Source organism: Arvicanthis niloticus, chromosome 10, assembly GCF_011762505.2.
Source record: "Arvicanthis niloticus isolate mArvNil1 chromosome 10, mArvNil1.pat.X, whole genome shotgun sequence".
Lineage (NCBI taxonomy): Eukaryota > Metazoa > Chordata > Mammalia > Rodentia > Muridae > Arvicanthis > Arvicanthis niloticus.
In genome coordinates this window covers 31065118-31088610 of record NC_047667.1, presented here as the reverse complement: position 1 = coordinate 31088610, position 23493 = coordinate 31065118, and the positions used below count along the sequence as shown (strand labels likewise).

Genomic DNA, 23493 nt, shown 5'->3' with positions numbered 1-23493 from the left:
TAATTTCTCACAGTTTTAAAATCTGGAATCTTGAACGGTGTCCTCCTAAGTGCTTCTGCTGATTGATGCTCAGGGAGTCATCTTACACTATTATTTTTCAACTTATGGTTGACTTTATTCTTTTTCTGTTCCCTAATGGTTCTTTAAATATTACTATATATAAATAACCTCAAATAATGGCTTAATAAACTTATTACTTAATATCTCCCATGTGTCTAGTGATTGGCTAGGCTACTGGAGTAATCTGAGTTGGTCTGAGGGACAGTCCACTTTTCCATTTGGAGATCCATCTATTTCATCTAAAATAAGATAGCCTTCTCAACTAGAGAACTGGGCTGACTTAGTTCTGTTCCTGAAATCCTTTCTTTCTTTATAGGGCTAAATCGTGCTCATTTACACTAATAATGATTGTAGGCAAGGAACCTTTGCTAGCTGTTCAGCTCATTTTGGAATAAGAACTGCCACTTCTTTTTATTTTGTGAGGTATCTCAGGTCAAATGTCTAGCCAACAGACATCTGTTTCCCCTCATGTACAAGAACAAAATTATACAAACTGCAAATGTAGCTTGGGATGGAGTTGGGGTGGAAGAGTTGGAGAGCTTGCACATCTAGACTGAGCAAAATGCACTAGATGCATTATAGACAGTTTACTGTGCAACCCAGTAATCTACATACTTAACATAGCTTAATAAAACAAATTTTAAAAATGGTAGCCTGTGTGAAAGCTTCTTTCTGTTGCCGCAGATGACAGAGTATTACCATTACTTATGTAAGGGGGAAAACTCCAGCTGGTTTTGCAAGCCATTCATAATACAGGTCTCAAGAATACGCTAAGTATTCAATTCTTAAATAATTCATAGAAGATGGTAAATGATTAAATGGGATCAAGCTTAAACTTTGAACCTTGAATAGACTTTTAAAATTTTGTATAAACTTTTCTCCTCGTGCTCAGCCCTGAGAATGTTCTCATTCTAGAAAAGTGGATGTCTATAATATCTATGCATTGGACCTGGTTACTGCTCTAGTCTCTGTGAGTTTATATAAACCTTGCACAGTGATTTTGAGAGCCTTGTACTCCTGGTATCCTCTATTCCTGCTGGCTCTTACAGTCTCTCTACCTCTACCTCCATGGCATTCCATGAGCTCTGAGGGGCTGGATTTGATATAGGTATATCATTGACAACTCTATGCTCCCATGAGTCTTTTTCTCTGCTATTGTCTGGCTGTGGATTTTTATATCTGCTCCTATCTCCTGCAGGAGGAAGCTACTCTGATTATGGCTGAGTAAAGCACTGATTAATGAGTATAACAGTATCATTAAAAGTTATTTTACTGATTTTTTTTATTTGGATCAATAATATTTGGGTTTACCCTAGGTCTAGGAGCTATCTAGTCTCTGGTTCATGGTCACTGTGATGGTTTGTATATGACTGGCTCAGGGAGTGGTACTATTAGGACATGTGGTCTCATTTGAGTAAGTGTGTCACTGTGGGCGTGGGGTTTAAGACACTTGTACTAGCTGTCTGGAAGCTAGTCATCTCCTAGCTGCCTTTGGAACAACAGATGGTACTTTTAGCTCCTCCAGCCCCATGACTGCCTAGATGCTGCAATGCTCCTGCCTTGATGATAATGAACTGAATCTCTGAACCTGTAAGCCAGCTGTAATTAAACATTTTCCTTTATAAGAGTTGCCCTGGTCATGGTGTTTGTTCACAGCAGCAAAATCCAAACTAATACAGTTACCCAAGTACTGCTAGGTATAGTGTTGGGGGCCGACTTTTAGCAGAAAGCGGCTATCAGCTTTGCAGCCATCTTGAGCCATATACCCTGACATGTGACTTGGATTATAATAGCCTACAACAGCTGAGCACACTCCGATAATCTTGGTTTAGATACCTTGAGATTAAAGGTGCGTGAGATTAAAGGTGTGTGACTTAAGAGTATGACTTAAAAGTGTAGAGATCAGATTTAGAGACAAGACCTAAGGGCATGATTAAAGGTGTAACTTAGAGGCGTGGCTTAGAAGTGAGACATATAAAAGGCAGAGACAAAACAGATCAGAATCAGACACATCAGACATTAGGTAGAAGACACTTGGCTCTAGAGAGAATCAGACACAGCAGACATTAGGGAGACACAGAAGACAGAATCAGACACATCAGACATTAGGGAGACACAGAGGAGAGGAGCAGACACAGCAGAGAGAAGATAGGTAGCAGGCACTTGGAAGAGAACTTGGAAGAAGTAACTTGGAACTTGGAGGGACTAGGAGCTAGGGACTAGGCACTAGGAACTCAAGACTTAGGACTTAGACTGAAGAATAAACGGGATTGAATTACATTCTGTCTGGTCTCCATTCTTTGACTCTGGCCTCACTCTCTCTCTCTTGCTGAACCCCCACCCGCTAACCGGAGCAACAGCTTGGGCCGGGATACAGTGGCCGCGACATAGTTTGGCTGCCCCAATGTGGGGCTAGTGTGGACCCCAACATTTTTTTGGCTGCCCCAACGTGGGGCTAGTGTGGAGCCCAACAGTATAGGTTCTATCTTGTGGAGCTTGCAAATCAGAGATTAATTAGCTACTTCTATAAATTCTGTGTCACCACTGCCCTTTCAGGCAAGATAGACTGTAGGTTAAAAGTTTTGTGGTTTTTAAAGGGTTGATGTATACCTTTCTCTTTTGGTTGCCTGTAAAGTACCTTCTTGCACCAAAGACACTAACTATAATGTAGCGATAAAGGCTTCATGTATGTACCAGCTTGACTTCTGCATGTTCAATTTGTTGTGTGCATGTTGCTCTTATCAATAAAGTATCAGTTTGCAGAGAGCAACCCATTGTCTTAGTAACATCCTGGATTGTTTGCGAATGAATTTCTATAGGACCCCCTTGGCCCACATCTCTATTGGATGCACTCCTATCCTCGTACTGGAATCCTCATTTGATGACAAAAATTGGCAGGTGAGACTCCTAGGATTGACATCTCATGAGTTTCTCCCTTTCTGACTTAGTATGTCTATTGGTGTTCTTATTCAGGTCGTGTTTGACTAACAGTGTTGATTGTTGGAAAAAAAAAAAAAAGGCTTGGGGATCCCACAGTTCCTCCCGCCATGCTGTGGGTAGTCGGCTGGGAACCCTCTGGGTTCCTCCAGCTGGAAGTTGGGCCCGGCTGCTCATTAAATAAAAGCCTCTCCCCGGCTCCTAATGGTTCCTCATAGCGGCGTGGCCTCAACACACGAGGAAGCCCTTGGGTTTCCAAAACTGGTTTATTCACATGGCGGATGGTGGATGGATCTGGATGCATACCCCATAAACCCAGGATGACCTGAGTTAAAAGGGGAGGGGAGAAAGGGGGGAGGGGCTGGGGAGGAATGTTTAATGGCTCCACCTCTGGCCTTCAGGTACCTCATTAGTATGTAAATCTCTCTAGGGCCTGTTCACTCCCTCCACCTGTGTATGTGACTGAAGGGTGAAGGTGGAATGGAGATTAGACCTTGTGTTAGGCCCAACAGTTGATATGACTTCATTGGTATAGAAAACATAGGCATTGTTAGGAGAGACAAGCTCACAGCAATATATAATTTTTCTGTCTTCTTTTGTGCAGTGATCCCCAAGTCTTAGATGCATGGGTTATGTTGTAGAGCTACCAGTTGGGACAGGAATCTATAACTGCATTTTGATTGCTGGTTAAATTTCGTAGTGGTCTCTGTGTAAAGAGACTGTTGGTATAAGGATAAGAATTTTGAATACAGTCATAGATTATGGCTTGTTTAGTACAGTTTTGATTATAGGTTTTTCTCCTGGATAACTTCACTAGCATTCGGTAGTTAACTAGGTTTCCAGTGCCAGACATGATTTTACTTTACTGAATTGGTCTTAATTTCAATTAGATGTTGGTTACTGTTGGGTTGTAGTGTGCACGTGGCTCCATTGTTGGGTTGAATTGTGTGTCCTGCATCTGCCCCCCCCCCCCAAGGGGCTAGAGGGCATGGCTCAGAGTGGCAGAGATGCTGGAAGTTGACTGTGTTTACTTCACACTGGTGCTGGGTGGACATTGGGCTGTGTGAAGCCAAGGAACTCCACTCTGGGGGTGAGAGAACACAGCTCTTCCGGGGAGCCAGAGCTCTTGGTTTGGGGGTCCCAGGGCTAAAAGGTATCTGGGAACCAATAGGTTCTCAGGCCCTTGGGCTCTCAGGTGCTGCTGGGAGGCTGCGTAAGGGCCAACTGAAGAGGGAGCATACAGGCTGGTGGCTCACAGCTGAAGAGAAAGGGGGAGGGATGAGTTCCAGCAGTGTCCTATGGGGATGAGAGTCTTGGTCACATCAACTCACTTGGCTGGGTCACAGCTGGCTCTGCTTGCTTGCTTGGGTTGCTGGGCCTCTGTGGCTGGAAACATAGAGAGGTCATCTGTGGGAGATGAGGCGGTGGCTCAGTAGTTGAAAACTTGCTCCATGGTTCCCCACAGCAGGTCCTAAAGAAGAGAAATAGGCTACGGTCTTAAGATATTTATTGTCATGTTGAGAAATGGATGAAAACTATGCACTGGTATTTTCAGGGCAGGCCTGAGGTTAGATACCTTTTACAAGGAGGAGGGTCTGGGAAGGAATGTTTAATTGGCTACACCCCTCAGGCCTTTAGTTACCTCATTAATATGGAGATGTCTTGAGGCTGTGGCCTGTAGTCATGTCCTCTACCTGTGGAGAGGATATTAGAGATGTTGTGCTATTTGACCAGAGGACCCTACTCTATTGAGGTATTCAGCCTCATGTCAGGAGCCTATGTCAGGAGCCTGGAGTCTTGGAGCATGGTGAAATACATGCCATCTCTTGCAGGAAAACTTGTGGGGTCTCTAGCCTGCAGGGTCTCCAGTAATTTTGAGCCTGTGCTTGACCAGAAACCATGCTGTCCTTTCACGGTTCTACAGATTACCACCAAACTAGGAATGGCACTACTACACCAGGGTTATTACTGGTTATTACTGTCATGGTTTATGGCATCATAGTTCGGGATGGTTTGGTTGCTTTACTCTTTTGGAAATTTGCATTTTGACTTTTGGTACCAGAGAAACCATTATTTAGGAAGAGGGGTTTTAGGCCAGATTTCATTTGTAGGCCTCTATGCCCTGTTTCTGAAATGCATGGAAACTTTACAATAGGGATGTACTTGCCTTCCATATCTGGAAGGTAACAATGGCTACAGTGATAACCTACAATGTTTTGTGATTCTCTTGTATACCCCTGGCCAACAATTTGAAAGAGGGATTTTTTAAAAATATTTTTACTGGATATTTTATTTATTTACATTTAAGATGTTATCCACTTGCCCCATTCCTCCTCCCACAAGAAACACTCTATCCCATCCCTCTTCCCCCTGCTTCTGTGAGAGTGTACCCCCACCTATCTACCCACTCCCACCATCTCACTCTTGAATTCCCCCACACAGGGTGTCCAGCCTTCACAGGACCAAGGCTCTCCTCTCCCACTGATGCCTGATAAGGCCATCCTCCACTACATATAAAGCTGGAGCCATGGGTTTCTCCACGTGTATTCCTAGACTGGCTGTTTAGACCCTGGGTTCTCTGGTTGGTTGGTATTGTCACTCTCCCTAAGGAGCTGCAAACCCCTTCAGCTCCTTTAGTCTTCTCTCTAACCCCTCCATTGGGGACCTCATGTTCAGTTCAATGGTTAGTTGCCAGCATCAGCCTCTGTATATGTCAGGCTCTAGCAGAGCCCCTCAGGAGACAGCTTTATCAGGCTCCTGTCAGCATGCACTTTCTGGCATCCACAACAGTGTCTGCTTTTGATAATTGCACATAGACTGGAACCCCATGTGGGGCAGCCTCCAGATCATCCCTCCTTCAGTCTCTGCTCCACACTTTGTGTCCAAATTTGCTCCTGTGAGTATTTTGTTACATCTTCTAAAAAGGATGGAAGTACCCACACTTTGGTTTTCTTTCTTCTTGAGCTTCATATGATCTGTGAGTTGTATCTTGGGTATCTCAAGCTTTGGAACTAATATCCACTCAAGAGTGGGGAGCCATCATCAGCCCAGATGAAAAATTTTCATTTAAACTACATATGTGTTTGTGTATGTTAGGTTGTTGTAGATGGATAGTTAATAGTATAATTTCTTGTTGCAATCTGTCTTGGCATGGACTATTTACAGTCTTAAGCATTAAACTATAGATTCCCTGTTGAATTTAGTAAGATTCATCTGTCCATACAAGGAGGAGTCCAGCCAATGAAAGCTAGGAATGAAAGTGAATGATTTATTAGTCCAGGATTCACACTATAGATTTGATAACATGCATGTGGAACATGTGAGTCACCAGGAAAATAAGGCAGCGGCTGTTGGTCAGAGTAGGGTATAAAGTGGGTTCCTTTAGATACCCACATAGAAGTAGCCAGAAGTCCTGATGGAAGAGACACTGTCTTATTGACATTGTTAGTTGAAAGAAAAAATGTTTAAGAAGACCAGAGAATAACAGAACACACTTATGTGGAGAGAACAGTGAGCAGTTTCAAGGCAACATGTTTAAAAAGAATAGTGAGACAGTCTATCTGCAGGAGAAGGGGATTAAGAAAAAATTATAGAAAGACTGAAAGTAAAGGAGTATTACAGCCGGACAGTGGTGGCGCACGCCTTATATCCCAGCACTTGGGAGGCAGAGGCAGGCGGATTTCTCAGTTCAAGGCTAGCCTGGTTTACAGAGTGAATTCCAGGACAGCCAGGGCTACACAGAGAAACCCTGTCTCAAAAAAAAAAAAAAAAAAAAGGAGTATTACAAAGAAAAGGTAAGTCACACACAGTCACGGTTAATAGTAAAGGCTAAGAGGGATCAGATTGTATAAAAATATGCAAAATAAATATCCAGTAGTACTTTGCATGTTGAGGAATAAAACATTGTGGGAGAGGAGAACCATTTGACACAAATCTGGAAAATAATGCAACATTAAATATACATAGCTTTCTCAGCTAAAATTAATGAGGGACATAAGTGCTACTAATATCTGACGGGTGTTAACAGGAAGAAAGGAGCATAATTACTTAGCACCATACCAGTAAACATAATTAGGAATAATGGTATGCAATTAAGAAAAGAAAAATTTAGTCACAACATCATAGAAGTTCCTCTGTGCTAGTGACATCTATTAAATGGTGGCAGCACTTCCCAAGGCAGTTGGGAGGAGTCCTGTTTCCCGAAGCATCCAGAATAAATGAAAGCAGACTGCCAAAAGCACACCTCTCTGCAATGATGAAAACAACCTCACATGGAGGTTGCAGACTTCTGAGTAGATCTATTGCACTTATTTTATGTTTCTTTGAATTGAGGTCGCGGAGAAAAAAAAAAATCAAGTCCTGTGAATGCTATTGTTAATTCCTGTTGTAGTTTACTGTGTGTGACCTGGTTGTTCTGTGTGCTTGTGGAAACTAAAGTGTCTGTGCAATAGCTGATCACATCACTGCACCCATTGCTGTACTCCCAAGGCTTGGTGTGCTTTTCTGTATTTCTAAGGTGAAACATGACAATGAAAAGGAAGTTTAAAGGCAATTAGGGTGTTTAGTATTCATTCTTTTTTTTTCCTTCTAAAACATCTTGGTGAACTCCTTTTAAAAATAGATGGGGATTAAGTAGAGATCTGTAGCCGGTAAGAGAAGGGCAAATGAGGGTGACTGCTCAGGCTTCTCAATTCCAAAAGCTGCATTGAAGTGGCATTGGACATAGGATCCAGAAGTCTGTAGGAGAAACCTCAGGCCATTAATTGGAAAATTGATAGTAAAAAGAAAAGGTTAAAGGAAATGGAATGGTATTTTATTTTTACAGTCTTATTTTTAAAATGCCAGTGTTCCACTTTAGCCCAGATACTTGAATAACGCATAAGGCATTCTGGCTTCCACACTGAGTGTGCTCACTTGGGGAACTGCAGTTGGCTCTAATGTAAATATTCTTTGACTGATTAGTATGAAAATGGCCCTTCCTTTCTGCTTTCCTTTGAGAGAGTGACAAGAAAGTGACCGGGTAGAAGCATGAATTATGTATTTCAGAAAAGAGTTCTACTGAAATTGAAGATGAGAATACTTACTTTATATTGTTTTGTACTCTCCAGACAGTGATATCTGCTTAAATCAGTGTGTTTAATTTATGAGGGCTGCCATTTCTCTATTTAATCTTCAGAGCACAGAACTTTGTTCTTCATACCTTTGTCTCCACATATTTTAGCTTGTTTTCCTGAAAGCTGCTAACCTGTGCCTCTTCATAGGGGTATAAAAAGCAATGATTAGAATGATTATGATTTGTATAAACATAAAAGATACCCATTCAATTCATTTGTCTTTTCCATCTAGAATGACAAAGTGTTTAAATTCTCTAATTTAAACTGAATTTTCTTGGAGACACAATTTAGTACTATATCATTTTGATATACAAATACTTGTGACTAGTCATAACACTTATAGGTTCTTAAAAGACTTAAGCTGAATGATTAAATGCCTACCAGGACTTTATTTTGTTGTTTCTATAAAGTGTCTGTCCATGACTTTTATTTTTACATTACTGATACAGAGTAACTGAAATACACTATTCTTAAATAGAGTAACAATTACTGACTTGTGAACTATCTGTCATAAATTGGGACCCTCAACCATAAAGAACAATGGAGAATATTTCTCATATAAGAAAAAAGTCTGTGTGGTCTAGGGTGTGGCTTCTTTCCAGTTTGTTGTTATGCATGGCTGATAGCAGGATCAGTCAACTTAATACATTTTAGGCTAATCCTAGCTTCTGGGTTGCAAGGCTGGCCCTGCCTTTTCAAAAGGGGTCATTTACAATTATCACCTAGAAGTTTCATTATTTAGCACTTCCATTATGTATAAATACCATTAAAGTACAGACATGACATTATCAGTTTGAAACTTTTCAGAGCAGGTTATTTCATGATAGTGTTGGTAGGAAACTAATGTCTTGTCTTCTGTGGGGTTTATTCGACCCTTTTCCTACCTATAAGATTTTCATTCAACAAACACTGTTTTTTTTTTGTTTGTTTGTAATGCATATCCTTTGATCCTTTATAGATCAGATAAATATATCTTATTTAAGCAGGCTTCTTGAGTAACTTAAATCACTGTATTCTGAAGAAAGAAATCATGAGTGATGTGGGAAAAACTCAGAAATGTAGATTTGTGAACAATGCACAGAATTGAGTTTTACCTGCTCTTTGTTGCAAGTGGTATTTGTATTAATAAAAGAGTATTTTCCAAAAAAAATTCAGAAAGGAAATATTATACTTTTCCTTTGATCTTTGCATTCTGATTTAGTCTGTAATTTCTGTCCTCTTTAATTCAGTTGCCAAGCAAAACGGTATTAAAAAGTTGAATTAGTAATGAGTACTTCTGATCAAAATGTTATTATGGCTATTGAAAATATTACACACATGGGTACACATTACTGTTATCTATTTCTAATTAGAAATAATTATCTGTCACTAATTGGAAATGAATGACACATGCTAAAATGAGAATTTAAGTATAAAGAAATCATATGAATTAAGAAATTAGAAAAATACAAAATATCGTTCCACCTCAAAATGTTGAAAAGAAATAAATAAAATAAATCAATACTATCTAAGATGCATTTGAGAAAGTCCACTTGAGAGGAAAAAGAATCCTTCATTTTAATGAAAGTCACTAAGATAGAAAATATGAAAAGAAATAAAACCATTCCAATTTGACATTGAAAAATACCCATCTCTTAGCAGAAAGTATTAAAAATAAGTAGGTCATACAGATGAGAATGTAAAATGCTGTGATATTGGCTTCTTATCTTTAAATGAAATTCTAATTTGACTGTAGCACAAGGAGAAGGAATGAATACAGTATGTTTTCCCATGCGAGCTGTCAAAATGATAAAACTGAATACTCCCTAAATCAGCTTTTCCATGGACAGCTGGTTCATCATCATTAGTATGTATATCCTTATTAATATCTAGGCCTTTCAAGTCTGTTAAGCACTGCATTGCTGTTTGTTGAAATTCAGCTCCACTCTAATCAATTGCAAATATCTATATACACATATCATGGTATAATGAACAAAAAGTATTATGATTTGCTCACGGTTCTTTTGTAATGGGATGGAAAGATATCTGGATGGTATACCCTTCCATCCTAAAAACCATGTGGGCATTTTCTAATACTTCAAAGTATGCCTTTTTGTTGTATGCCTGCATGCTTGTGAATCCATTTTCTTAGTTTTCAGAGTAGCCCTATATCCTCTGTTGTTTGAGCAGGTTTCTAAGTGAGCAGTAGAAACCTGCCAAGAACCAAAGGTTCTTTGATTTTTTTCAAATGAGCTGGATAAAATAATCAATCTGATCACTTTCTTCTCATCACATTTGTTGTGGTCACTGCCAGACCTAATGGGAACTACAAAAAATTATGAAAAGAAAAGCAGCTTATGTGAATGAATCTATCATTAATTGCTTATGTGTAAATTTGGGCAATGACAGCTTAGGTAGAGTTACTAAAGGACTAAAGCATGGGTAAACCAAAAGTTTAGATTTAAAAATAGAGATCAACTATTGTAACAGACATAGTTATAGACATTGTAGTCTGTGAGTATGCAGTTAAATATACCCATTTGTTGTGACATGGCTGGCAAGGGATTTCAAGACAATAGATTCACCAGTGTCTCTTTGGAGTATAGGTGGCTTAGTGGAATTAGTCCATTTTTCCTTCTCTCGTGTTTTCTTCCCTTAACCAAATTGTCACTGGGAGCATTTCAGGGGCAGACTCTGAAACAATGCTTCGTACCTCTGATAGACTGTAAAGATATTTGATTATTTGCTACTTTCATATGCTTTCCTCCAAGTTATTAATTGATATTTTTAGGTTACATAAGCAATGTATTCTTTAATACTTAGAAGATCTCCAAATTCTTTCTTTTAACTGCTGACATCTCTCATGCCATGCCCAGGACTCTTTCCATAGCTCATCTTTTATATCAAACAGAGAACACAGCATTTTCATATTTTCTAACAAACTCCTGAAGTCATGCTTTGTCTACATTTGAAGATAATGGAGATATTCTTAGTATTTTGATATTTTTACATATTTTAAGCGCACTCAATCTGTTTATATACAGACTTTATATGTCCCTCCTGTGTTAGTGTATCTTTGCACTTGGATTTTTTTGTTCTTCTTATTGCTTCCTAATACAAGTTTCCAATTTCTATGTTTCAAGCAGGTTTATATTTACAGGATTTCAGAGAGATAATTACTGTTTGTCATAAAATTTTCAAAACTCACTGTTTGGGAATATCAAAGTATAATTTGTTGAAATAAATTAGGTGAGAAAAAGATCATCAAGGATAATAGGTACTCCATGAAATAGGTCAGAGGGAGAGATTAAATCAAATTCTCTAAAACAAATAGTTGGTTTGAATGCTAGACTAAGCTAGTAGAAAATTTCTCCATGTTTTTAGAAGTAGGTTGATAGTGGGATGTGTTTGATGCACTGAGTTAATTGTGAGCCAGTTTTCTCTAATAGCCATTTGAGTTTGCTAGTTGTCCAATTACTGAATTTAGGCTTCTTTCTTGCCAGAGAGACCAGGAAATTGGAGTGATAGCTCTTTGTATTTCTATATTTATAGAAGTACTTCCTAGTCCTTTGGGAAAGGTGTTTCATTCATTATTAAACTGGCAGGAACCTAAAAAGGTTTGCATACATTCCGGATGAGAGACATTTTCTAGTGATAAGGATGAAGATTCATGTTCATGGAATTGATAGTTTATAGATAGTCTTCCAGGATCAGAATTCATCAGACAGAAGAAGGGAAAGAACAAACAGTGGTTCAGAGTTAGGTGCAATGTACACCACTCCCCTTTATGGTATATTCACCATAGGCATGTTTATTAGTCAGGATTCTCTAGAGGAATATAAATTTATATACATATTTGCATGTATATATACATATATAATTTATACACATTAATTATATAATATACATTTATATAATATAATAGCATATTAAATATTAAAATATTCATATATAAAGGGACTTACTAAAGTGACTTGCAGTTTCCAACATTAGTTGTCCTCCAAAGGAAAGTCCAGGAATCCAGGAATCCATGAGGCTGGATATCTCAGATAGCCTTGAGTATATGTAGAGAACTGAAGACTTAAGCTTTAATGCCAGTGAAGTGATGGACTTTTCAGCTCTAGTGAGGGCAAACAGCTGAAGAAAGCAAGCTTCCTTCTTCCTTTTCTTTTATACATGCTCTGAGCAGATGGTGTGGCCATTAAAGGTGTATTTTCCACCTCAAAAGACCTGTATTTAAACATATGTCTTTCTATTTCAAATGATATAATTAAAAAAATAAAAGTTGATCCTCATAGGTGTATCCTATGAGGGTTTTAGTTAATTCCAGATGTAGTCAAGTTGACAACAAGGAATAGGCATTCCAACATGACTTTTCTATCATGAAAAGGCAGTTGTAGGCTTGTGATTTAAGGGAAAAAGAATAAAGATTTTGGTGGCCAGTCAGCAGCTTTCTTTCTTTTTTGAGCTTTTAAATTATTTTTCAGTATGAAAAATAAAAGAAAGATGAAGTAAGATGTTTTATAAGTTAGAATGACAGAGAATGTAGAGATAGAAGGATATTAAAAACTGTTAGTACCTTGGTAAACTATATGAACAAATTTTACTAACTCAAAAGAGGGAGAAAAAACTTCAAATCCTCCTGTCAAACTTCATGCAGTGTCTAAGTTATGTGTTAGTACTTAGGGTTTGTGGAGACCCTTTTCTGAATGATAAGTGGTGATTATTACCCACAGGAGTATATTGTACATTCAGGGTAAGGTTTTTATTTATGCCAAAACATGATTATTGCTCACATTTTCTATCTGCAGGACATTTTTCACATATATCCTTAGAGATAATTGAGCTCAACTTCAAAGAGTGAATAAGGAGAAACTGCCATTTAAATCAAACACCTCAGTGATATGCTTCGAAATACACATAAACATAATTACACAGTTTACCAGTTATTTTTCAATCCCTTTACTAATTGTACATTCTCTTTTAGCAATAGTATATAGACTATGTTGGTAGAATTCCTGTGTAATTGAATGCAATGAAGTTTTAAGAAGAGGTTAAATATAAAACAATGCTAATGTATAGATCTATAGTATGAGACTGTATCATGGAACTTGTGGCTCTGATTCTGTAAATTTGTGTTTGTTCATAGGAAATTATTTGTCTATTCCTCTTCTAGGTGATGAAGAAGTGAGAGAGCTAATAAAAGCCAAACTTTTACTGAACATCTGTTCTATTCCACATATATTTATATGCCTCTAGCTTATAAAAAAAATCTTAAGAGGAAAAAAGTTGGAAGTTTATGGAGTAATTTCCCCCTCAGAAAAAAAAAATGTGTTAACCTAAAGTAGTGAAAATAGTAGGGAAGACAATGGAGTAATCTAAAACATCTTAACAGTATTTTCCAAGAACGTGGGAGGAGTGGTACTTAATGACCTCAATCTCTCACCTTACACAAAAACCAACTCCTCGTGGAACAGAATTCTTAATATAAGACATGAAACTATTAGAGAAAATGGGAGGAAAAACACTCCAGGATAATAGGTATGGGTAAAATCTTTTTGAATAGGGCTCCATCATTCAAGAATTAAGGCCAAGAACTGATAGAGGACCTTGTGAAATTAAAATGCTTTCGTTCAGCAAAGAACACAGTTAATACAATAAAGAGGCAGTCTACAGAATGAGCAAAACTATTTGCCACCTTCCTATGTGACAACATTTGATAGTCAGAACTAAAATAAGTCATCTGAAAAAGAAGTCATTCAAACTAACCAACAAATGAATCAACTGTCTATAAAGGATAAGATATAAAAAATGTTGACCGTCACTAGTTATGAGAGAAATACAAATAAAAATGGCTTTGAGATTTCATCTTGCCCAAGTCAGAATATCACTGATTGAAAAATTTAAAAAATCATAACTCTCTGCATTAACTGTTTACTATTGCAGAGGGAAGTTTCCTTAGCCAAGATTGAGGTTAGGGTTAAAGGATAATTATCCCTCCCCTTTCAGCACTGGGACTCCATTATGCCATGACCTTTGCAGTCCCTGTGCATGGATGGGGTCAAAGTTACTATAAATTCATATGTGCATCAATCAGGTTGTGTCTGAAAGGCACTGTCTTCTTACTGTCTTTCATCTTCACTGGTTCTTAGAATCATTCTGGACAAATGTCTTTAAGCAAAACAAACAGTAGCAGATTCATCCCTAGGACTTGTGACCTCCAGAGCCCTGGGATGTTGACAAAGGATTAGGCTTGAAATACTTCCTGTGGAATAGGCCTCAAATCAAATCCAAAGCAATTGGTAACTCTCATACCTAAATGCCACTGTTGACCATGGGCAAATTTTGCATGGCACATTAATAATATAACACGGAGTGTTGGCTTCAGGGATACCATATGTGTCTTTTCTCCCACCACACCCTCTATAGCATTTTCCTGGCACAGATTCATGTTTCAGGATGGGAGATAACTAGGCAGACCCACCTTCTCAGAGCAGAAAGGGAGAAGGGATGGGTAGAGGATCTTTGTGAGGAGGGGACCAGTAGAGGGAGCAGTGATTGATATGAATAAATAAATGAATTAAAAGTAAATAAAGTTGAAGAATTGCAAGTTGTATCATGAAAGAAAGAAAGAAAAGAAAAGGAAGAAAGGAAGAAAAAAGGAAAAAAGAAAAATAGAAAAGAAAGGAAGGAAAAAGGAAAAAAGAAAAATAGAAAAGAAAGAAAAAAGAAAGCAAAAAAGAAAGAAAGAGAAAGAAAGAAAGAAAGAAAGGAAAGGAAGGAAGGAAGGAAGGAAGGAAGGAAGGAAGGAAGGAAGAAAGGTGAGCGAGTCAACAGGGAAAAAGATTTCAGGTCATTTCCAGCTTGATTTCGCTATGTTCAAAATACTTTGTGTTTTCAGCAATTGAGTCCTACCATTTTCTGATGGACAATAATCAATAATAGCAATGTTCTGTGTTTTTGTGGATGTATGAATCTATCCTGGCCAATGCCTCATTGGGAGATATCTTATAGACTAACACTGAGATTTAGCTTCCAATACAATTGCTTTCCATAAGAATTTTTAAATAAACTTAGTTTTAGTTAACCCAAACTACTCTTACCCATCACCGTGAATATATAGCTCCCCATATACATAAATATTTACTGAATTTTCACCCCTAAATGAGTTGCCCATATCAGTGGCCCCTAGTGTCCCCCAAAAGGCTCAGGGAATATCAGAAGAGAGACAGAAAGAATGTAAAATTCAGAGTATAGAAAGAATTGCTCTCTGTGGGACATGGCAGGACTTAGAGGTTTGGTTAAATATGTGATGGAAAGACAACTAGATCACCCAGCTACACTAATTGTACTCAGTGAGCTGTTAACAAAGAAATGGTAGAACATGAAGTGGGGCAGAGGATATGTCTGGAGTACTTGAGAAGAATGGGATGAATCAGAGGTTCCTGGAGTGTTGGGAGGGACTTTTAGAGGGTTTCTGCAGGGAATCAGAAGGGGAGATTGTGGTGAGGAGTTTGGGGGTTCCTGAAGAGCTGGGGAAGGGGAGTTGTGATTACATATGATCAATATTAATTTTATATACAGGATAGTTGTCAGATAACGAAAGTGAAGATATGGACAAACAGAACTGTTAAAGGCTACTGATGGGGATGTTAATGGGTACTCACTTCTCAATAGAAATGATAATGGAGGTTTATGGAAAACAAACAATCAAACAAAACAAACAAAACCAATCCTCAAATAGATCAGTAGACCCATCTCCAGTAACTCTGGAGAATTCTAAGTTAGCAAATCCCAGAGATGTTTGCATGTAGAGTTATTGCACCTTTTTTTTTTTTTTTTTTTTTTTTTTTTTTTTTTTTTTTTACAATAGCACTGTTACTGAGATAGCCATCTACAAAATAATGAATAAATGTCACATGTAGATATAGTGAGATATGTGGAAGTCATGAAGAAGAGTGAAGTTAGATCATTTGTAGGAAACCAGATAGAACCAGAGAATGTCACTCACAAATGAGAGCCAACCTCAAGAATGGCAAATATGTTATCTCTCATTTGTGATTTCTAGATTTTTATATACTTACACAAGATCTCATTTGTATCTATCTAGTGAAAATGGAAATGAAATTATCTAGGAAAATAAATGGAACATGTTTGAACAAAGAAAGGCAAGAAAGGGTATAGGAGGAGAAACTGGACAATGCACTCGATGTATGATATATTTTAAAAATTTTAAAGTGAAATTAATATTTAAAGAGTGAAAAATACCCAACCAATGGACAGAAGCTACTGACCCCTGTGGTTGAATTAGGGAAAAGCTGGTAGAAGCTAAGGAGGAGGGCGACCCTGTAGGACAACCAGCAGTCTCAACTAACCTGGACCCCCAAGATCTCTCATACACTGGACCACCAACCAGGCAGCATGCACCAGCTGATATGAGGCCCCCAACACATATACAGCAGATGACTTCTGGGTCTGGATTCAGTCAGAGAATATATACCTAACACTCAAGAGACAGGAGGCCCCAGGGAATTTAGAGGTCTGGTCAGTTGAGGGGTAGGGAGGGAGGTGAATAAATTTTGGAGTTTAAAATTAATTAATTTATTATTTAAAAAGAGTGAAAACAGTAAAAACAGGCAGGATAAGTAGAAATTTACAGGCTGTACTATGGGATCCCATTGTCTCTCAGTTAAGAGGTGGCCATTTATAATGTTTTCTACTCTTTTCATAGAGGATTAACTGTGTTTCTCTCAAGACCCTGCAGCTCCTGAGGCTTGTGAGTACCTGTGGTAATATAGCTGGACTCAGCATACTTACTGTCCATGCTCCCTGCATGCTGCGATTCTTCATCACATGACCACTCTGGGTATCCACTGAGATTCTATCCAGGACTTAACATTCTGCCATTCTGAGAATATAAAGTCAATTTTCCTTTAAGAACTTGGATTTAATCAGACAGAAAATACTTGAGTTTTCTGTACTGTGTACTGATTCAACTTGCTTAGAGGAGTCAGGTTTTCTTTTAAACCTTTACTTTAATGGCCAAAATGGAGGAAATCTTGCAAAGAAATAATTTTGATGTTTCAAGTTTATTATAGATCCATTTGTAGTTCTTTGGAGGACTCCCTGTGAACACTCATATACTCTAGGACTGTGGATTCAAAGTGCAACAGAGAGGAGATATAAAAAAACCATTATGAAAATGTATGAAAAAATTGTAATTGTAATTTGACTGAACTTGGTCATAAAATTTTAAGTTTTTTCTCCTTGTCTGAATATTTAAATATTTCTCTGAATAGTCTTTTAATGAAATGCAAATGCTGGATTTCTTTCCTTATTAGTAATTTTTTTTTGTTTTTAAATTTCCTAGCTCTTGTGAGCTCTAGAGAGGCATTATTAGCTGAAAATATTTTGATTAAAAGAAGCCATTTTCACAGAAAATTCCAAAGAAGCTGTCACTAGAAAGAACAGCTTATACTCTAAAAATGTATGCATAGTCTTCTCATAGTAAGTTGCATACTTCCCAGATACAATGAAGCAAGAATATTTTTGTAATATTTAAGTGATTAGAACATTTTTTTTCTTCTTCTGTTGAGAAATATGAAGAGCAAAGACCTTTGTTGAAGTCCTGCTGTAGGAAAGAAGTTTTTAGCATTAGCTTTTGGGACATTTTAATTGGCATTCCTATGATAACCTCCCAACTCTCAGAACCTTTCCTAATGAGAGATTTTCTAGTTGACCCATTACCTATTCTTAACATATAGCTAATTTATCAGCTAAGTTGAAAGCCTCTTTTATTAAGACCAAGGCAGAAAATTTCAGTCTAATATAAACTCTCCTGCTTATAATGATTCAAATGTTTCCTTTTCTTTTAAATTTCACTTAAAACTAAAGCCAAAAAAGGCAGATGGCTAATAACAAAATCCTTAATTGTTCTGCCGAGATACATAAAACAGACCTTACTTTGATATATGCAAATGCTTGGTTCTGATCACAGCTTTAAATATAACCTTAGGCTCTTTTACAAATTGTAGTATGAAACTTCTCTTGGTAGAAAACTTTAGCAAGTTACAATTCTTTTTTTGTTAACTCTAAACTTTGAGAATAATGTTGGGTAAGCTATAGTGAGGACATTTGGCTTAGTTTTTTCTCTATTTTTTCTGGAGATTAATTTATTTACATAATAAAAACTTGACTTAATCTAAAAAGAGATGTCTTTGGAAATATAACTGCATATTATTCTGTAAAAGTTTTCTTGTAATCCTATTTCCCCTGTGATCTTTGTATACAGTTAACCTTAATAACATGAAAGAAACCATTTTTTAAAGTGGGTTTAGTTGACCCACTTTTAAATTTCTTTAGGAACTTGATCACATAATACATATTCCAACTGAACACAGGTGAATTTTGAAATCAGAGTACATGGTGATTATTTCCTTCCAACACAAAAGTTGGTTCTGACAGGGTAATTGATGACCTGGGAACTGATCATGTTGTGTGGCATTAACATCTCAACAGTTAGTGCCAGACCTTCCAGTGGTGAGGAAAAGGATAACAGAATCTAGGTAGCATAATTCTATACAAAAATCTATTTACTTTGGCTTAATTTATCTAAATTTCAGGAATAAGCCCAGTGATCTGACAATACCTAGTCATAGTTCAATAATTTAGATGGAGGGGAGTAATTAACATAGATGGATAATTTACATGAAGGGGAAGAAGAGACTAATACTCTTCTAATCTAAATTCATTGTTTTTACTTTGGGAAAGGGATACTCCATTGATCTGTCATTATCTTTTTTGATGAACCATTTTTTTTTTTGTATCTTTCATTTTTACTTATTCTTAATTTCTATCATGGCATACTATATCGATTTTGGAAATCAGTTTTGATTCAATTATTTTGGTGATAAAATTAAGGGAAAATAAAAACAAGGCTTAGAATTAATGCACTATTGTAACAATAAACAAAGTTTTTATAACATGAGCACATAATAAATTAATATATTTAAAAATTTGAATATTACAGTAGTATAGTTTTTTCTTTTATTATTTCTTTTATTTTTGAAATAATAAGTATATCATATTGCTTTCCTCTTTCTTCCCTCCAAAGCTTTTCATATATCTGCCCTTACTCCTCAAATTCCTGAGGTCTTTTTATTGATTATTGTTATATTAAAATATTTATATATGTATACATTTTTCCTAAGTATAATCTGTTCAGTGTGTATAATGTTACTATTATACATTTTCAGGCCTATTTTGTGTTGGATAATTAATGGGTAGAGTATTTCTTATGGAAAATTATTTTTCCCTGCATTCCTTAGTTAACTGTATTTCTTTGCATTGGGTTGAGCCCTCATGGTCTTCATGTATGCTTTTAAAGTTAGTGATACCTTGCATTTTATATGCAAGCCTCTGTCAATACATACAATCATTCTTCCTTTAAAATCATTTCTTCAATATTCCATTAAGAGAGTCACAAAACTAATGATTCTTTTAATTTTTAATTTTTACTAATTTTTGATACTGTAACACTGAACACACACAAGTAAATGAATAACAAAGAAACAAACAAAAAACAAAACAAAAACAAGATATAGAAACCTGAGTTAAATTTGTTCTAAAATTACCCTCCTTGAGAACTAGCATTCATGATACCAAAAGTATCATACAAGCTTCCAAAAGAGGAAGGCAAGCAATGATTCTACTTAGTTATGATGCCTATGAACTACATCAATGACCAGCAAGGCACAACAGCCTCAAAGATACTATAGTGACATGCATACATTAGTGACAGTCAATAGTCTTTAATGAAACTGATGATTCTATAATATGCCCCTACCATACCACAAATAAGATGTTCATTTGTTACTTTGCAAGATTGATTTGATCATCAGTATTATAGTCCTAAAACACAATGAAAAAAATTAATTTATATACTGATATTTAAATCTGTCTAAGATTTTTTTAGTGTGTTAACATTGTAAAATAGCAATTTTGTTAAAGTTATAAATAATGATACTGCATTTGTAACTGTTGTAATATGTCCTTTTGAGGACATATTCGTGACTTGATTTTTTTTTAGAGAACTAGTTAGTGTTAGTTATACTTCTTTCTGTTCATGGTGCCTTCACACGTGTTCTATAGTTTATGAGAATGGTAGTATAAAATTTCATTTTTCAAACACCTCACCATATCTGTCCAGTGAGTTATGTTAACTGGAATTTGTTTATTTTTTTCTTCTTTAATATCATCTCTAGCTTGGGTCCTCTTTGGAGACACCACGTTAATACATTGTCACCATTTGAGCACTGCTGTGAACCTTGGCCATACTGACAGAATTTTAATGGTCTCTTTTTTGTATTATTTTCTAGTTTAGAACGTATGATATATGCTGACGACTTGTACTTGAAGCTAAGTATTACCTCTGTCCAAATCTTAAATATCTTTCATCTTTCTATTGGTATCATCAAACCCCTCCTCCAGGCTGACCCTTTCTTTGCTTGTACCAATGCTACTGAATATTGTTGGAGAAATGAGAAGAAAAATAATGTTGATGTTAATTATTAATTTTGATATTATAACACTAAACACACACACACACAAACTAACAAAAACTTTGTGAAAGGACTTAATTTCTTTGAGTTTATTTTCCCACCAAAGTTTATTATTTCATAACCTATCAAACTTCTAAGTTATCAGAAGGCTTAGTGACCTGGACCTTTGAAGCTAAAGATGTAGGCAGATAGGTCTCTTCCTGTAGCTGTGAACATAAAATAATCAGAGTTGACTGATTGCCAAAGAAAGTGTGTGAAGTGGACAAAGAAGAATTAAAAATCTATGTCCCGTATCTATAAACTGTTGCTATAGAGACTGAAAGAGTACACATTCAGGTACACATTTAAGTTTTTGATGGTCTTTGCTGTAATTCCTAAACTCTGCTACTTTAGTGTGAAAGCCACTGTGAACTGGAGGCTGTAAATTTTGTAAATAAAATTGTATCTGATCAAGAATTTATTTTCCAATTGAGTTTGCACTAAATTTAACAAACAAGATTTGGCTCAGAGAATGATTATTTGTTGGATTAGGGGGATGGAAAGGAAGGTTTCAGGAGAAGAAAAACTAAGAAATCTAAGAGTCTGATGTGATGTGGTGTGACATAAGGCACATTGCTTTCAATGTCCTATATTACATTGGCTATCTCTTAGACAATCTTCACCAACAACTTAGAAGGGAATTCTCATGCCTCATATTTAGATTTTGATAGATATTCTATGGCTCTTGGAACAAGAATTGTCAGTCCAGATGGGAAAGTTTCATTTATACTATATATCTATATGTGTAAATATAGACTTATATTCATTATATACAATTTAGGGTAGATAAAAACATGCTTTTATGACTTTTTAGATACCTTAATTATTATTTTAACCTCCTCAAATGTATTTATCATATTCTCTCTCCATAACTAAAAGCCTTCTCATTTAAATTTTCTTTTTCCCTTTAAACTACTTGCCCTATGATAATGACCTGTTCCTTTTCAATTTTTATTGGTTATTTTACTTACTTACATTTAAAATGTTATTCCCTTTCTCAGTTTCCCATCCACAACCCCCTAACCACTCCTCCATCCCCCTGATTCTATGAGGATGCTCCAATACTCACCGAATCCCTCCAGCCTCAGCATCCTAGAATTCTCCTACACTGAGGTATCTAGCCTCCACAGGACCAAGGACCGCCCCCCCCCCTTTCCATCAATGCCATATAAGACCATCTGCTGCTACTCATGCAACTGGAGCCATGGGTTCCTCTATACGTACTCTTAGGTTGGTGGTTTAGTCCCTGGGATCTCCTGGGAGGTGTGTGTGGGGGGTGGTTGATATAGTTGTTCTTCCTATGGGGTTGCAAACCCCCTCAGCTTCTTCAGTTTTTGTCCAATCTCATCCATTGGGGTCCCTGTGCTCAGTTCAATGGGTGGCTGCATGCATCCTCATCTGTATTGGTCAGGCTCTGGCATAGCCTCTCAGGGGACAGCTATATCAGGCTCGTGTCATCATGCACTTCTTGGCACCAACAATAGTGTCTGGGTTTGGTAGCTGCATATAGGGTAGATCTCCCGGTAGAGCAGTCTCTGGATGGTCCTTCCTTTAGCCTCTGCCATACTCTTTGTCCCTGCATTTCTTTTAGACAGGAGCAATTCTGGGTTAAAATTTTTGAGATGGGTTGGTGGTCCATTTCTAATATCTGAATATGGTCTCTACAGGTTCTCCCTCCCCTTGTTGGGTATTTTAGCTAATGTCATCCTTGTCAGGTCCTGGGAGGCTCTTGCTTTCCTGGCATCTGGGACTTTCTAGTGGCTACCCTCAGTTTTCCATCCTCCACTGCAACGCACTTCTGTTTAATTTCCTGACCCTCTGTACTTCCCCCTCATGTCCTTCCACACCTGATCCTACCCCTTTTTCCTCGTCCTCCTCTCTCTATCCCCAGTCCCTCCCTCCTTCTACTTCACAAGATTATTTTGTTTCCCCTTCTAAGTAGGACTGAAGCATCCACACTTTGGTCTTCCTTCTTCTTGAGCTTTATATAGTCTGTGAGTTGTTTTATGGGTATTCCGAGCTTTTTTTCCTTATATCCATTTATCAATCAGTACATATCATGTGTGTTCTTTTGTGATTATGTTACTTCTCTCAGGATGATATTTTCTAGTTCCATCCATTTGCCTGCAAATAAAGTTGCTGTCTTTAAAAACTGAGTCTCCATGATGTAAATGTACCATATTTTCTGAATCTGTCTGTTGAGGGACATCTGGATTCTTTCCAGCTTCAGGCTATAAAAAATAAGGCTGCTATAAACATAGTGGAGCATGTGTCCTTGTTATATGTTGGACCATCTTTTGGGTATATGCCCAGTAGTTATAAAGCTGGGTCCTAAGACAGAATTATTTCCAGTTTTCTAAGGAACCGCCTGATTGATTTCCAGAGTGGTTGTACCAGCTGCTAGCATGTGTTATTACCTGAGTTTTTGATCCTAACCATTCTGACTGGTGTGAGGTGGAATCTCAGGATCATTTTGATTTGCATTTCCCTGATGACCTAGGATATTGAACATTTCTTTAGGTGCTTCTGGCCATTTGAGGTTCCTCCAGTGAGAATTCTTTGTTTAGCTCTGCACCTCATTTTTTGTTCCTCTTCTTATGATTTTTTTCTCCATGGTTACTTTTCAGGTTCCTATTTTCTGAGCTTATTCCACATTGAATGGTCACTTCTGAAGATTTGGACCTAGGAACCTCAGGTGAGAGACAGTATGCAATGCTCCTCTTTCTGGGTCTACGTTACTTCATTCAATGTTGTTTTTTACAAATTCCATCCAATTATCTGCATGTTTTATGATTTCAGAAGTA

General features: G+C 37.2%; 1 long non-coding RNA gene across 1 annotated transcript in view; it reads left to right on the top strand.

The window, feature by feature from the left end:
- Positions 1-23493, top strand: part of LOC143443793 (uncharacterized) — a 98319-nt gene that overhangs the window by 13714 nt on the left and 61112 nt on the right. The window contains exon 2 of the long non-coding RNA XR_013113084.1: positions 23317-23384. This is a non-coding gene — a long non-coding RNA (uncharacterized LOC143443793). The remainder of the gene's footprint in view (positions 1-23316; positions 23385-23493) is intronic.